We start from the raw sequence: 17,804 nt of genomic DNA on the forward strand, positions 1-17,804 counted from the left end.
CTGAATACATTGAGGGTATCATCTATCTCGCTTTGCCTGATCCAGGCTGTAACAATCTCACTTCTAGTAGTGCTGGCATCAACTCTCATTTATAATCAGGCTGGTAATCCAGCGAGTGGGTTATCAAGAGTGGTGGTTATCCTTCTTTCTCTTTCTTTGCCTCCTCCTCCTATAGTTCCCCCTCCCCTTCCCCTTCATGGCTGCCTTCTCCTCTCCCCCATGGGCTCCTTTCCAGGGAGCAAGTCAGGAAAGAGGAGAAGGCATAATGCGAGCCCATCTATGCTGCTCACAGGTAGCAGCACTGCGAAAGAGCTTGGTGGGAGAGAAGATGCAAGTCTACACGTCATAACCTTGTTGGAGGCACTGGTTTCTGCCTTGGGCTTCCCTGGTGGCTCAGGTGATAAAGAATCTGGCTTCAATGCGGGAGACAGGGACTTAGTCCCTGGGTCAGGAAGATCCCCTGGAGAAGGGAATGGCAACTTGCTCCAGTATTCTTGCCTGGAGAATTCCATGGATGGAGAAACCTGGCGGGCTACAGTCCATGGGGTTGCTAAGAGTCAGGCACGACTGAGCGACTAACAGCAACTCTATGACAGGACTCACACCATGATGTCCGCTTTCTCTGCACTCTGTCCCAAAGCCCTTTGCTCTTCAGATGGTCACTGTAGGGTAAGGGAGCAGCAGCTCTCCTTCCCACCTTCCCAGGGGTTTTGAGGGAAAATCTGGCTGCCTGCTTTCAGCAGGGTGACCTTGGACATGTCACAGCATCTTTCTGGGCCTTGTTTTCTCCTCAACATCAGAGGGATTAGACCAGATGAGTTTTCCCTTGCAGAGGTGCAACCCACTGGCCTGTGGTCCTAATCAGTTGTGTAATTTGTCATCAGTAGCACCCTACTGGAGAAGGCAGTGGCACCCCACTCCAGTACTCTTGCCTGGAAAATTCCATGGGCGGAGGAGCCTGGTAGGCTGCAGTCCATGGGGTCGCTAAGAGTCGGACACGACTGAATGACTTCACTTTCACTTTTCACTTTCATGCATTGGAGAAGGCAATGGCAACCCACTCCAGTGTTCTTGCCTGGAGAATCCCAGGGACGCGGGAGCCTGGTGGGCTGCCGTCTATGGGGTTGCACAGAGTCGGACACGACTGAAGTGACTTAGCAGCAGCAGCAGCACCCTACTACTAATATGTTTTTTTAAAACATAAGGTAAACAGGACCAGTGTCACCCTCGGCTTCTCATGCTTCTAGATTAGGTCTGAGTGAGAGAGGAGGGAGGTTTCTGCACAAAACCTCATTACCCCAGTGGAGCTGGGTGATGTGCAGAATAGTCTTTCATTGAATGTCATGATGAGTTAATTAAGACTTTCAAGCCAGGTCACCGCCAGGGTACCTTACCTGCGTGAGGTCACTCCATGGTCCTTTATCTGTACCAGGTAACCCTACCAGGGTCCCTTACTTGGGCCAGGTCACCTCCAGGGTCCCTTACCTGGACTAGATCATCCCCAGGGTCCCTTCCCTGGTCCAGGTCACCCCAGGGCCCCTTATCTGGACCAGTCATCCCAAGGTCCCTTCTAGTGCTGACATCCTAGTCCATTCAGACCAGTTGGACACTACATCTCAAAACCAAGAGGCCCAGAGAGTGCTCCAGGTGGCTTCAGGTTACCTTGAAGACCCATTAGTGACACTGAGGCTAGAGCCTGTCTCCAGACCATCCCACAGGAGAGTCCCATTAGGACCCGTGGCATCTGGTGCAGTGGGGGCGGTGGGCAGAGTGAGTTTCCCCTTTCCTTCCTGATGGGCTAGACCTCCCCAATCCCAGAAAGACCCTTGACTTGGGCTTTGAACAGAAACGAGAGCCGTGAAACCAAAGCTGCCCGCTGCTTCTGGCGCAGCCCGACACGGTGATCCCTGGCCCCGCTCTCAGCTGTCAGCTTCCTCCCCCAGTGATCCCTGGGACCACCCATGCCGACAGGAAGCGCGCTGAGCCCACTCGGGGCCTGCCGGTTGTAATGGCGAGGCAGGTCATCATCCAGGGAGGTTGCTGCCAGAGATGTATTATATTTGTATTTTTTTCTAAATGGAGCTGGAACTGTGGCCCAGCAGGCCTGGGGGAGGGGCCTCGAGGTGAAGGGGAAGCCGGGAGTCTGGGGGCGGCGGCACGGGATTGGTGGTGGGGATGGGCTGGCTCCAGACAAAGAGAAACCCGAGAGTGGGGGATTAGGCTGCAGAAACCTGCGAGGGGAGCAGCGGGCTTTCCAGGGAATCTCCAATATCAAACCCTTTTCCTGAAGAGCTTACTAGAAAGGACTTCAAGGTAAACCCCCCCTCCCCGGCTCAGAGCTGAGGTTAGAATGCTGGGGCCAGGAGCAGCCGTGACAGTAATCATCAGCGTCCCCAACCCGTCCCCAACCCCAGGCGTGGGCTTCGAAGCTCCTTGGCCGCACACCCCTCCCAGCCCAGTTGTGGGGCTTTCCTCAGGGCCCTGACGAGAGAGGAAATCCTTTCTTTGCTTTCAAAGCGGCGAGCGAAAGTCTCTGGACACTTGCAGCCTTCGACTTCGACAGCATGGACATTTAGCATAAAAACATAGACTGGAATTTAATCCTCTAAGGGGAGTTTGGGGACACGTTCCAAAAGAACCTCTTGATAAAGTCTTACCACCGTTTTATCAAACAAATTGTTGCTGTTGTTTCGCCGCTAAGTCATGTCTGATTCTTTCCGACCCTGTGGACTGTAGCCAGCCAGGCTCCTCTGTCCATGGGATTGTAAGTGACACAGCTGAAGGGTAATGGCTTAGCTTCATGTTATTCACTAAATTGTGATGTGAGCTTCTTGAGGGAGAGACTTGTGTCTTAGTCACCAGGACCTGGCATACAGTAGGTACTCAATAAATGTCTGAAGATGAAGGAAGAAGAATAAAGAATGAAAAACATGATCCTCTGTTTCAATAGAACTTGAAGACAAGGTGACAGTTGGATTCTACAGACGTCACCATTTTTCTTTTTTTAAAGTCTTTATTGAATTTGTTACAATATAGCTCCTGATGTTTATATCCTGACTTTTGGGCCTGTGAGGCATGTGGGATCTTAGCTGCACCCCCTGCATTGGAAGGCGGAGTCTTAACCACCGGACCACTAGGGAAGTTCCCAGACCTCACCGTTTTTCAAAGCTGTCCAGACACCCTGGCTATATGGATTTAGCTGGAACAGTCTGCCTCTTCCCCTCCCCCCAGGGGCCAAGCTTACTTATTTTGAGGTGCTTTTAATTAGGAGATGCGTACATGCATTCTTAGTCGCTCAGTCGTATCTGCTCTTTGCCACCCTTTGGACTGTAGGCTCCCAGACTCCTCTGTCCGTGAGATTTTTCAAGTAGGAATACTGGACTGGATTGCCATTTCCTCCTCCAGGGGATCTTCCTGACCCAGGGATCGAACTTAGGTCTCTTTCATCTCCTGTACTGCGGGCAGATTCTTTACCTGCTGAGCCACCAAGGAAGCCTATTCTTTTTTTATTTTTATTTTTTATTTTTAAACTTTACATAATTGTATTAGTTTTGCCAAATATCAAAATGAATCCGCCACAGGTATACATGTGTTCCCCATCCTGAACCCTCCTCCCTCCTCCTTCCCCATACCATCCCTCTGGGTTGTCCCAGTGCACCAGCCCCAAGCATCCAGTATCGTGCATTGAACCTGGACTGGCATCTCATACATGATATTTTATCTCATACATTTCATACATGATATTTTACATGTTTCAATGCCGTTCTCCCAAATCTTCCCATCCTCTCCCTCTCCCACAGAGTCCATAAGACTGTTCTATACATCAGTGTCTCTTTTGCTGTCTAGTACACAGGGTTATTGTTACCATCTTTCTAAATTCCATATATATGCGTTAGTATACTGTATTGGTGTTTTGCCTTCTGGCTTACTTCACTCTGTATAATAGGCTCCAGTTTCATCCACCTCATTAGGACTGATTCAAATGTATTCTTTTTAATGGCTGAGTAATACTCCATTGTGTATATGTACCACAGCTTTCTTATCCATTCCTCTGCTGATGGACATCTAGGTTGCTTCTATGTCCTGGCTATTATAAACAGTGCTGCGATGAACATTGGGGTACACATGTCTCTTTCCCTTCTGGTTTCCTCAGTGTGTATGCCCAGCAGTGGGATTGCTGGATCATAAGGCAGTTCTATTTCCAGTTTTTTAAGGAATCTCCACACTGTTCTCCATAGTGGCTGTACTAGTTTGCATTCCCACCAACAGTGTAAGGGGGTTCCCTTTTCTCCACACCCTCTCCAGCATTTATTACTTGTAGACTTTTGGATCGCAGCCATTCTGACTGGTGTGAAATGGTACCTCATAGTGGTTTTGATTTGCATTTCTCTGATAATGAGTGATGTTGAGCATCTTTTCATGTGTTGGTTAGCCCTCTGTATGTCTTCTTTGGAGAAATGTCTATTTAGTTCTTTGGCCCATTTTTTGATTGGGTCATTTATTTTTCTGGAGTTGAGCTGTAGGAGTTGCTTGTATATTTTTGAGATTAGTTGTTTGTCAGTTGCTTCATTTGCTGTTATTTTCTCCCATTCTGAAGGCTGTCTTTTCACCTTGCTAATAGTTTCCTTTGATGTGCAGAAGCTTTTAAGGTTAATTAGGTCCCATTTGTTTATTTTTGCTTTTATTTCCAATATTCTGGGAGGTGGGTCATAGAGGATCCTGCTGTGATGTATGTCAGAGAGTGTTTTGCCTATGTTCTCCTCTAGGAGTTTTATAGTTTCTGGTCTTACATTGAGATATTTAATCCATTTTGAGTTTATTTTTGTGTATGGTGTTAGAAAGTGTTCTAGTTTCATTCTTTTACAAGTGGTTGACCAGATTTCCCAGCACCACTTGTTAAAGAGATTGTCTTTAATCCATTGTATATTCTTGCCTCCTTTGTCAAAGATAAGGTGTCCATATGTGCGTGGATTTATCTCTGGGCTTTCTATTTTGTTCCATTGATCTATATTTCTGTCTTTGTGCCAGTACCATACTGTCTTGATAACTGTGGCTTTGTAGTAGAGCCTGAAGTCAGGTAGGTTGATTCCTCCAGTTCCATTCTTCTTTCTCAAGATCACTTTGGCTATTTGAGGTTTTTTGTATTTCCATACAAATTGTGAAATTACTTGTTCTAGCTCTGTGAAGAATACTGTTGGTAGCTTGATAGGGATTGCATTGAAGCTATAAATTGCTTTGGGTAGTATACTCATTTTCACTATGTTGATTCTTCCAATCCTGGAAGCCTATTCTTATCATTGAGCATGCTAAGTCACTTCAGGCATGTCTGACTCTTTGTGCCCCCATAGTCTGAGGCCTACTAGGCTCGTCCATCCATGGGATTTTCCAGGCAAGAATACTGGAGGAGGTTGCCATTTCATCCTACAGAGGATCTTCCTTACCCAGGGATCAAATTTGAGTCTTCTACATAGCAGGCAGATTCTTTACCTGCTGAGCTACCAGTGAGTGATCGTTGCTCAGTCATGCCTGACTCTTTGCAACCCTATGCCAGGCTCCTCTGTCTATGGAATTCTCCAGGCAAGATTACTGGAATGGGTTGCCATTTCCTTCTGCCAGGGAGCTACCAGGGAAGTCTTTAATTAGGGGAATTCTATCCCCTTAAGGGCAGGTCTTATCCAGCAATACAAGTGGATGAACTTGTAAAATTATCTGGATAGGCCAGGCAAAATACCCCATGTAATAGTCAACTCCTGATATGATTATGCTTCATAACAAATATCCCAGAGTCTCAGTGACTTGCAAATGAGCCAGAGAATAAAGAACAATGGGAAGAGCTGGCTCCAAGCATCACAGAGTAGTCCACTGTGGAAATGATCAAGTAAACGTGGCCACTTACAAAGCATGGAAGGGAATGAGGCTTCAGAGAGAGCAATGACTTAGGTGGCATCCAAGATTCTTTCCAACAGTCATATTGTTTGGTCATGGACAGTAGGGACCACACTGGGTAATTTCTACGTTTCCAAGAAAGACTGATGTAGAAAACAAGTCCCAAGGCTGCCTTAGCTGTAAGTGATGAGAATTTCCAGAATATCTGTCCAACATCAGTGCTGAAGCCTGCATGTTTTGTCACACAGCCCCAAGTGTGTGCACTGCAAAGCAGTGGCTCTGAGAACCAGGAAATTCCTTTCCTGGAGCCATCCTGTTTATACAAACTGAGTCATCCCACTGGATAATCAGGTACCTACCATCTTCTTCAAATGCCATTTAAATACAGTTCGGGCAGCATCCAGGGTCTCATTGTGGTATTTCTGGGAAGGAGGGTGAATCACAGGTCATGTCTCTCCTTTTCTTTTGAAGCCCACGTTACTCGTCATTGTCTGTGCTCGGAGCCCCTTTCCCCACAAAGACTTAAGAGAAAAGGCAAGGGTGTATTTGGATACCATGCCTGGAAGGCTCCTGGTATAGAGGAGATGCCCAGTTATGCTTGGGAAATGAATGATGGAGGGACAGAGTGAATGGAGGCAATATTTTAGGTTAAGATACTGAGAACTCGCTTGTGTTCCCATTTCTCTTCTTGCTGTCAGCCAAGCTAAGAGTGTACTCGCAGCCCAGTTGTGGGTCCTTAGAGGTTGTGTATTTGTGTCTCCCTCCTTTGTCTGTTCCTTATTTCCTTTTTCCCAAAACTCCGTACACCTACATATGGGTTCTTTTCATTGACTTTGTCCTCACGCTCTAAGAAGATGTAAGGACAAAGGGATAAAGCAAATAAAGGTCCTCGGGGATTTGTTGCTTGGGAATTTCTCTTAAGCTTGACTATTTTCATTGCTTTTCCACCTCACTGACTGCATCACCCCTGCCCGGATGGGTAGATGTGAAGATAGATGATGGGTAAATGGATGGGGGAATGGAGGAAAGGAATGTGCATGGGTAACTGGCCTTCACATACCACTTTGGAGGTGGAAAAAGTAAACAAGAGCAAGTCAGCCAAGCCTTTCATATGTTTACTCAATAAGCATCGGCTGAAAATTCACCAAGTAGTTCTCTGAAAATCAGAAGTGAATTGACAATGCTCGGAAACTCAATGCTCTCTAATTTTAAGAAGCTGATGTAAGATTTTTTAGGTGCCACGAATGCATGGCAGATGGAGCAGTGGCACAGAAAATGTCAAGTTCAGCTGCAGCGTCCCCCCCCCCCCACCCCACAGAAGACGCGCATATGTGGTGAAGACACCTGGGAAGGGAACACATCTGTACAGACTGATGAGGATGCTGGTGTTCATAAAGGTTCATTCTCTGACAAAAAGATTAGAAATCAGATTGGAGAAGCTCCCCCAAAGGAAACCTAGATGCTTGAGGGTAACCGAGGTGGGGGTGCAGGGGGAGGAATGCTGAAACTTTAGGGTTGAATATTTACATTTCTGTGCAGCGAAAGGACCTGGAACTCCTTTGGCATCAGAAACTATCTTTGTTTCCCAGCTTCATCAGTTTCTAGGTGTGTGGCCTTGGGAAAATTATTTCACCTGTCTGAGTCTGTTTTCTCACTTGTGCAGTGGAGATAATAATACTTAATACCAGAGATTATTTTATGAACAGGAGAGCAAGCTGCCTGCACATGGTGGGTGTTTAGGAATTGTTGGTTGAAGCTCCATGACCTCTGAGGGTCTGGAATTTTTCTCATAGAAGATAGGAGAAATGGGAAGATTTTTCCAGAAGACCATAGTCTCCAGGCCTTTAAGCCCCCTGTGGCTGAGAACCAAAATTTCCTGCCTTTTTCTGTGGCCATCAGTGGAGTTCACATCTGAAGACTCCCACAACCCTAAGTTCTATTTCCAGGGTAGCCAAGAGGGATGCTTATGGACTGGTCTGTGTCTACCATCAACCTGAGATCGACTGGAATAGCCAGACTCTAAGTTCATGAGGAGCAGAACTCTCAGAGAGGCATTGGTCCTATCACCTTCGTCCAGAGGAATTACTATTTCACAATTCACAAGGGATGAGGAACAGTGGGAACTGAGTCTCTCTTAACCACAAAGAAATGAAAAAAAGCACCCTTGCTGATCTGTCCTGGTGCTGTGTTGATTTGTAGGCCTTAAATTCTTAATACTTAAGCTACGACTTCAAGGCTGGTCTTTCCTGTTACAACTTCCAGGGTTTCTGAATTGAGTCCAATCCATTATATATATATTATATATATATATAATATATATATATAATTATATATATATATAATGAGAGCTGGACCATAAAGAAGGCTGAGTGCCAAAGAACTGATGCTTTTGAATTGTGGTGAAGAAGACTCTTGAGAGTCCCTTGGACAGCAAAGAGATCAAACCAGTCAGTACTAAAGGAAATCAACCTTGAATATTCATTGGAAGGACAGTTGCTGAAACTGAAGCTCCAATACTTTGGTCACCTGATGTGAGGACCTGATTCACTGGTAAAGACTGATGTTGGGAAAGACTGAAGGCAAAAGTAGAAGGGGGCAGCAGAGGATGAGACTGTTGGATGGCATCACTGACTCAATGGACATGAGTTTGTGCAAACTCCAGGAGATTGTGAAGGACAGAGTAGCCTGGCATGCTGCAGTCCATGGGGTTGAAGAGTCAGACATGACTTAGCAACTGAACTTGCTTAGCAACAGCCTTATATAAACCCCAGGTGATCCTTTGGAGATTGAAAGGGAATTCCACCTATTGTCTTTATTTCCTCAGTAGTCTGTAAATTTGATGAATGGATTGGCAAAAGAGACCTCAATTACCAAACACACTAGGGGCTTCCCTGGTGGCTCAGATGGTAAAGAATCTGCCTGCAATGCAGGATACCCAGGTTTGTCCCCCGAGTTTGGAAGGTCCCCTGGAGAAGGGAATGACAATCTACTCCAGTATTCTTGCTTGGAAAATCCCATGGACAGAAGAACCTGGTAGGCTACAGTCCATGGGGTTGCATAGAATCAGACATGACTGAGCAAGGAACACTAACTAATCAACCAAACATGCAGAAAACCTTCAGAGGCCTCTTTGGCTTGTTCTTCAAGTCAAACCCAATGGTTGTGAGTCTCTCCATGTTCCTGCTGGGGGCGGGGGCTGAGTTACTCCTCCCCTCGTACTGTGCTCTGTTAATGCTGCCATTGAAAGTCTGACTCCAAGACATAGCCAGGATTTGCTTATATGTCCGTCTTCCCCACTATATCCTGTGAACTCTTGGAAGGACAGAGTAGCCTGGCGTGCTGCAGTCCCTGGGGTTGCAAAGAATCAGACATGACACAGTAATCTGTTCATCTTTGCTTCCTTAGCAGTGAGCATGGTGCTCAGTATCTAGACTGTGCCCAGTAGATGCTTGTTTGATGAACGAGTGAATGAATGAATAAGTAATGGATGATGGACATTGAGAGCCTTCTTATGCTTCTACTGTCAAGACTTTTACTATTTTCCTAAGTGATAGAGGTCCATTCCAAGAAAGCTGCTCATGTGCCTTCTGCTAACTCTTCCTGCTTGTGTGGTCCATCAACACTTACAAATCTTTTTCACACCAGACAGTGAGTGCCGAGCACAGTTGTCTTCCTTGTCCTTAGGAGAAGGGGATCACTGGACACTGTCTGGAAATGCAGGCTGATGAAAGAAACAGTGAGGACCTTCCCATGCTTTATTTTTACTTAAGTGTTTATATTCATGAGCTGTTTCTAGCTGAATCTTTTCAGTGACCACCTCCTGAGTGAGGAGACAGACTCATGCCAACATATTCCTGAGTCCTTCCCTTCCATTGCTTATTAGAGGCTCATGATGGGGAGAATTTTTTTTTTTTTTCCAGTCTCACCATATGTGGGATCTTAGTTCCTCCACCAGGGTTGGAACCAGACACTGCATTGGAAGCACAGAGTCTTAACCATTGGACCTCCAGGGAAATCTCAACAGGGAAGATTCTTAAACCTCCAGCTTTTAATCCCTTTAAACTGACTATATTATACAATTACTAAATTATGGAAAGTATTTTAGAAAGCTAGTTACTTTCTTTAGAGTTAGACTCTCCTAACTGATGGCTTTTAAAACCGACTTTCTCCAAAGCCTTCTGTGTGCGTGACAGAGCTGAGGCTGTCCGTGTGGACATGTCAGAGGCATGTTAGAACCTCATGGCCTCCCCTCCCTCCCCATCACTAAGCACAATGATTTCCATTCACACATTTCAGTCGTCTGCCTCTTTTCGTGTTTGTTTAGTATTTACAGCTGGTGACATTAAGTTCATATTCACGAAACAAGATAACCTCTCAACATCTGCTACAGGAAGGACACCACACAAAATGGTGGGGCCTTGGAAGAGTCAAAAACGTCCATGATCTCAAAGGAGCTTGTGGTTCAGGGCGCAAGTCAGATAAACAAGGAGAGGAACGTGTGCAGGGCATTATGGGAGTGGGGAGGAGAGGTGCCCGGGCTCCCGGTTCTGCCTGGAGGAGGGATGGGGAGTAGAGTGGGGGAGACCCTTCACAGAGGAGGTTCAGTGGAACCTGAATAGAAACAGTAATCCATCCAACAGACAAGAAGAGGAGGAAAATGATAGATTGCCGTGACATGTACCAAGGCTCAGGAATATGGGAAATGTGGTGAACGTAGGGAAGTCCGAATGGTTTTCAAAGGCTTGGAAAGCTGGCAGATTCGGTCTCCAAGTGCCATGGCTCAGTGTCAGCTCAGAGTGTGGGTGGGGAGCACGTGTGTCTGCAAAACTAACTCAGGGTCATATCTCAAAGGTCTTGAATGCCATACCAAAGATCTGGGCGGTATCGTGTGTGAGGATGTGTGTGCGTGTGTGACGGAAGTGTAGATATGTTCACTGAAGAATTTTGAGTAAATGAAAAACAACTTGTGTTCCATCAAGAGCTTTTCCACCTGTCCTGGCTGGTCCACTCTATCCCACTCAATACACTATTTCTTCCTTAAGCCGATCGTCCTGAAATGTCCTTCCTGGACAATGTCGAGTGTAATCCACTCCTTGTTATTTTAACCTAAGCCCAGGTAATCAAGGCCAAGATTTTAATTGCATCAGGCAGCACAGGGCTGTAGCTGCATATTTTCAAAGGAGACTGGTTGCTGGGGATTGAGAAGAGAAAACCAACGGGGTTTGTGCTTACGAGGCTGTCCAGCCTCTGTGCTTTCAGCTAGGTGTCTCTGGAGCACTTGCCAGCAGGCTTTGTAAAGATTTTGTTGAAAATCAACTTATGAATTCCTCCCTAATTGGCTTGGCCCAGGTCTAATCTGTTATTGGTGGAGCCAGCCTGGCTTCTATTATGCTGAGTGCTGAGGATTTCCGGCCCTGCTCCGAGCCTCGTGGAGGCTGGCTATTTTTAGAAGCCAGTCTTGGTGTTGGTGAAGGCTGGTATCACTGTGTCCTCTGAAGCGACCCCAGAAGGCTGCCCATCTGATACAGCGTGTAGACCTCTGGCAACAAAGAGCAAGTCTTGGAATTGCCATTTGTATGCCAGAGGGTTATGGTTTTATACTTTTTTTTTTCTTTCCCCAAGATGAAACAAAGCTTCCTCTTTGTTCCTGCCTCTCTAAGTGGATTCCTGGAAATGGGCTGTGTACCCGGTCCAAGCCGGTAACACCTGTGGCCATGGAACGTCTTCAGAGGGTGGTTTCTCTTGGCCCCAGGACACCCTGGAGAAGTATCAGAGGAGGGACAGGGTGGTGGCGTCACTGGCCTTTGCTGAGCTCACCCTCTTAAGGTTGTACGGTGTAAAACACACAGACATGCCTGGAAGAGGCAAGAGGAGAGACCCAGTGTGGGGCTGGGACCATTTCTGGACAATATTAGCACTGAGTAGACCCAAGACCGAAGCCTGAGATACCTGGTGACGGAGAGTTGGAGAAAGGGAAGATGCAAAGATCAGGGCAGCCCCCTCAGAGGAGAGAGCTCAAGTCTACCTTGGGAGGAAGCCGAGGAAGTGGAGAGCCCTAACTTTCCCTAAGATCCTGGAAGGAAGGACATTGGATTTCTGAGTGCCGTTCGCATGAGTGTGGAGAGGACAGGCTGTATCAGTTTATAGTCTCTCAGACATAACCCACCCCGTCTCTCCCCCATCAGCCCCCACCCTAAGTCCTCCACGGGGCTTTGTAGAGTTTAAACAGTTCTGTTGGAGGAAGTCACTCATACAAACATCACCTCTATAGACCTGAGCTCATTAGAACCAAAGAGACCAACTTAGAGCCCCAGGAATAAGGACAGAGTCATCTATATACTTAAATACAGACATGTATTTTACAGGCTTTGGAAAACGAGTCTGACATCTGTTTTGCTTTCCTTGTTAATTCCACCCCGCTCCACTCTCTACTTGCCCTCACCCCACCCCAGACTCTAAAGTGAATTCCTCAGCAAAGCCTGAGTTAAGGGATGTGATAGACCCTGCATTTGCAGCTGGCTCCCAAAGCTTGCTTTGGAAGATTTCTCCTCCTGGAGAAGGAAATGGCAACTCACTCCAGTACTCTTGCCTGGAAAATCCCATGGAGGGAGGAGCCTGCCAGGCTACAATCCATGGGGTCACAAAGAGTCAGGCACAACTGAGCTACTTTACTTTCACTTTCAGCCAGCTAGCTAGCCAGGCAGTTGTTCATCTCAAGGACCTGACCTAGACAAATCTGTGCCTTCTGGTATGTCTTGTCACCAACTGGCAGCTGCTGGTCTCTTAGGGTCTTCGGGGAATCCCCTGGGCATCATGGACCATGGCTAGGATAGCACACCAGTTCAGGGAGAGCCACAGCTCTTGACCATGGCCCAAGCAAACTGCCAGACCAAAACAGGTGTGCTGGTGAAGTTCTGTGCATTCTCTCTGTCTCGAAACTTCTGCTTTAGTTTTATTTCATTTTGTTAATTTAACTTTGGATCCTGGTTTTTCTCCTTTTTTTAAAATTAATTAATTTATTTTGGGCTGTGCCAGGTCTTCGTTGCTTCGTGGGCTTTTCTCTAGGTGCAGTGAATGAGGGCTAAATCTTCATTGAGGTGCTCAGGCTTCTCATTGCGGTAGCTTCTAGTTGCAGAATGCAGGCTCTGGGGCAGGTAGGCTCAGTAGCTGCGGCTCCTGGGCTCTGGAGCACAGGCTCAGTAATTGTGGCACATGGGCTTAGTTGCTCTGAGGCATGCGAGATCTTCCTGGATCAGGGATCAAACCCATATCCTGCGCTGGCAGGAGGATTCTTTACCGTTGAGTCACCAGGGAAGCCCCTGGTTTTTCTTTCTTTACGTGGCTATCCTAGAGTCTTGAAGGTTCTCCAAGAGAATGGGAATCACAGCACCACGGCAAATCAGACCTGAAGGGGATTTAAAGTGGTTTCTTCAATTTGAACATGAAGATGCAGAAGTCCAGTGAAACAGAATTGCCTAAGGACCTGAGGCTAGTGAAAAACACATCCAGGGCTGGAAGTGAGGCCTCTGCCTCTCATTCAGTGTTTATACCTTAAATATGTGTCTGTTTAAGGTACACATATGCAGGATACATTGCAGCCATCTGTACTCCAGTAAGAATGAAAATACACAGGACAGGTATCACTGAACAGTTATTAAGTGACATTGTTGTGAGCACTTTGTATATGCAATATTATTTACCCCTTTTTTCAACCTACTGGGTGGTATTTTTACTATTCTCAATTTGTAATTGCTTAATAACTTGCCTTAATAATTAGGGAACTCTTGGTGGTCCAATGGCTAAGACTAGACTCCACATTCCTAATGCAGGATGCCCAGGTCCAACTCCTATTTAGAGAGCAAGATTCCAGAAGCCGCAACTAAGAGCTTGTATGCCTCAATTAAAGATCCTGCATGTTGCGATGAAGACCTGATGAAGCTGAATAAATTAATAAAATATTTTTTTAAGTAGGGAGGTCTTTTTTAATAATTTTATATATTTTTGTCTGTGCTGGGTCTTCATTGCTGTGGGGTTTTTCTCTGCTGCAGCGAGCAAGGGCTACTCTCTAGTTGCAGTATATGGGCTTCTCATTGGGGCTTCTCTGGTTGGGGAGCACAGGCTCTAGGCACACAGGCTTCAGTAGTTGCAGCTCTTGGGCTCTAGAGCACAGGCTCAGTAGTTGTTGTGCATGAGCTCAGTTGCTCCACGGCATGTGGGATCTTCCCAGACCAGGGTTTGAACCCATGTCTTCAGCATTGGCAGGCAGATTCTATACCACTGAGCCACCAGGGAAGCCCTAGGGAAGTCTTATTAGACTGACTTTCTTGAGACTCAGGTCTAACTTTGCATCAGCAAATCTATACTGAACCACTCCAAGGGATGGAGCCCTGCCTTCAGGAGATCAATCACAAGTATATCAATCACAGCAGCGCACAGTGGCAGCTATAATGAAGTAACCACTTTGTTGGGGGGCGGGAGGCGGACTTCTCCAAGGAGATAGCATTTGACTGCTCTTGGGGATGCATAGACTTTTGCTAGCTGGAGAATGAGTGCTTGTGTGCCAGTGAAGGGAAATGCTAAGGGGTTCAGGGAGAAATCTGGAGGTGAGGAGCTTGGGGTCCTGGAATTCTGGCAGAAGCATCACGGCTGTGGGAGGTGCTGGGAGGCTGGCTAGAGAGGTAAGATAATCCAGTACCTATGTCCCGAGATAGGGAATCTGGATTCTATCCAGTAACAGAGAGGAGCCAACAGAAAGGTTTGTGGGTAGGTTAGGCGATGGTCTTGGATTCCTGGAGACTTGGGGCTGGATGGATGCGTTGTGTGTGCGCTTGGTTGCTTAGTCGTGTCCAAGTCTTTGAGACTTGGTGGACTGTAGCCGCCAGGCTCCTCTGCCCATGGGGATTCTCCAGGCAAGAAGACTGTAGTGGGTTGCCATGCCCTCCTCGGTGGGATCTTCCCAACTCAGGGATGGAATCCAGGTCTCTCACATTGCAGGCGGATCCTTTACTGTGTGAGCCACCAGGGAAACCCAGGAATACTGGAGTGGGTAGCCTATTCCCTTCTCCAAGGGACCTTTCCAACCCAGGAATTGAACCGGGGTCTCCCGTGACAAGGAAAGCCGGTAGGAGGAGGTGGTTGCAATTGTCCAGGGAGAAGCAATGGGGGCCTGGACTCCTTACAGCCATTTGACTGGCACAGGCTGCCTCCACTCCTCTGCCCTCACTGATTCTGGAGGGGAGGGGAGGGGAGGGGGGATGCTGTCTTTAATGCATTCTGCCTGCAGGGACAGGATATCTGTCAAATCTAAGCTTCCGTGTCCATATGGAGACTCCCCATGGTCCCTACCCTGAGCAGGCTCGAGCTCTCTCCTTCCGGTCTCTACTGTGTCTAGTACATTTTTCTTTCTCTCTTGGTGCACATCGGGTTTCCTTGCACATCTTCGTACATTTCTGTCTTCTGCTTCACACCCAGCTCCTTGAAGGCAGTCCAGACCTTTGCCTCCTTAAATACTTGGCACCATGACTAACATTTAATGAGCTCTCGGTACACGTGTGATGAATGAATCTACTTTCTAAATAAGGCAGTGACTACAGATAGGGCAAGAAGTGGCCAACTCTGGGAGATTTTTTAAAAGTTTACTTTATTGAAGTCTAGTTGACATATAAGTTTGTTAATTTCGGCTGTACAGCACAGTGATTCAGTTTTATATATAAATAAAATATAATATATATATATTATTTTTCATATTTTCCCATCATAGCTTATGACAGTAAATTGAATATAGTTTCCTCTGCTACAGTAGGACATTGTTTTCAAGTTACATCAACGGTCAGCAAATGAATCCAGCCCACTTTATTTACCGCTTTTGTAAATAAAGTTTTATTGGAACATAACCAAGCCTGTTGGCCCATGTTTGGATCCAGCTGTTTTCACTCTGCAAAGGCAGAGTTAAGTTATATGACCAGACCATACAGAAATAGTTACTATCTGCTCAGCCATAAAAAACCATGAAATATTGCCATTGGCAGCACCATAGACGGACTTCGAGATGATCATACTAAGTGAAGTGAATCAGCCAGAGAAAGCAAGTATTGTATCTCATATGTCAAATCTGAAAAATAATACAGGGATTCCCCTGGCAGTCCAGTGTGGTTAAAACTTCACCTTCCAATGCAGGTCGGGGGGAGGTTTGATCCCTGGTGGGGAAGCTAAACTCACATGCCTTGCAGCCAAAAAACCAAAACATAAAACAGAAGCAATATTGTAACAAATTCAGTAAAGATTTTTTTTAAATGGTCCACATCAAACAAAGAAAGGCTGTAAAAGTGTTCCAGATTAAAAGAGACTTTATCAACATGACAATGAAATGCAATATCTGATCCTGGACTAGATCTTGTACTAGAAGGAAAAAGTGCTAAAAAGGACACTGAGGGTCAGTTAACAGTATTAGAATACAGACAGTAGATTTAATAAAAGTATTTTATCCATGTTAAATTACTGAAGTTGACAACTGTACTATTATAGTTATTAACCGAATATCCCTATTCTTAGGAAATTCAGAAATATGTACTGAAGTATGTGGGATACTTCATGGGAATAAAAACCATGATATCTGCAGCAGGCCTTCCAAGAGTTTAGAAAAAAACTTTTTGGGTGGGGAGCAGACAAATAATAAAGAAATGGGGTGAAATGATAAGAACAAGTGAAAAATCTGGGCAGAGGTTATATGGATATTATTTGTATTATTTTTGAAACTTTTCTTTAAGCTTGACATTAAAAATTAAAAATGTGCAAAAAAATAAAAATAAAAATTAAAAAAAAAAAGATTTTGCAACAAAACTGTTATAAAATATCAGATATTTTCCAAAGCAGGGATTATTGTGTGTATAATCACAAAGCAGGGATACACATTGTGTGTATAATCACAATGCTGGAAATTATTTAACAAGAAGAAAATACTCTGCACTCTCCTAAAAGAAAAAAAAAAAATAAATGGTCCACATCAAAAAACACTTAAATAAATGATACATATGAACTTGTTTACTAAACAGAAACAGACTCTAAGACATTGAAACTTATCAAAGGGGAGATTGTCAGGGGAGGGGTAAATTAGGAGTTTGGGATTAGCAGGTACAAACTGCTATATATAAAATAGATAACTAACAAGATCTTCTGTAGAGCACAGGGAACTCTATTCAAGACCTTGTGGTAACCTATAATGGAAAAGAGTCTTAAAAATTTATACACACACACACACACACACGGAGAAGACAGTGGCACCCCACTCCAGTACTCTTGCCTGGAAAATCCCATGGATGGAGGAGCCTGGTGGGCTGCAGTCCATGGGGTCGCAAAGAGTTGGACACGACTGAGCGACTTCACTTCCACTTTTCACTTTCATGCATTGGAGAAGGAAATGGCAACCTACTCCAGTGTTCTTGCCTGGAGAATCCCAGGGATGGCGGAGCCTGGTGGGCTGCCGTCTATGGGGTCACACAGAGTCAGACACGACTGAAGTGACTTAGCAGCAGCAGCATATATACACAAACACATGTACATACATATGTATGGGCTTCCTTTGTAGCTCAGTTGGTAAAGGATCTGCCTGCAGTGCAGGAGACATGGGTTTGATTCCTGGGTCAGGAAGATCCTCTGGAGAAGGAAATGGCAATCTACTCCAATATTCTTGCCTGGAGAATCCCATGGACAGAGGAGCCTGGCGGGCTACAGTCCACGGGGTTGCAAGAGTCGGACACGACTGAGCTACTAAACTGCCACCACCATATATGTGTATCTGAATGCTTGTGCTATATACCTGACACAATATTGTAAATCAACTAAAGTTCCATTAAAAAAAAAAATTGACTATCTAGACCTTTGCTGAAGAAGTTTGTTAACCTCTGAGTTCAATGAGCAGA

General features: G+C 45.7%; 1 protein-coding gene across 1 annotated transcript in view; it reads left to right on the top strand.

The window, feature by feature from the left end:
- Positions 1 to 17,804, top strand: part of ANO2 (anoctamin 2) — a 341,322-nt gene that overhangs the window by 305,096 nt on the left and 18,422 nt on the right. The gene's annotated exons all lie outside the window — the stretch shown is intronic.

The sequence above is a fragment of the Bos javanicus genome, chromosome 5 (assembly GCF_032452875.1).
Source record: "Bos javanicus breed banteng chromosome 5, ARS-OSU_banteng_1.0, whole genome shotgun sequence".
Taxonomy (NCBI): Eukaryota; Metazoa; Chordata; class Mammalia; order Artiodactyla; family Bovidae; genus Bos; species Bos javanicus.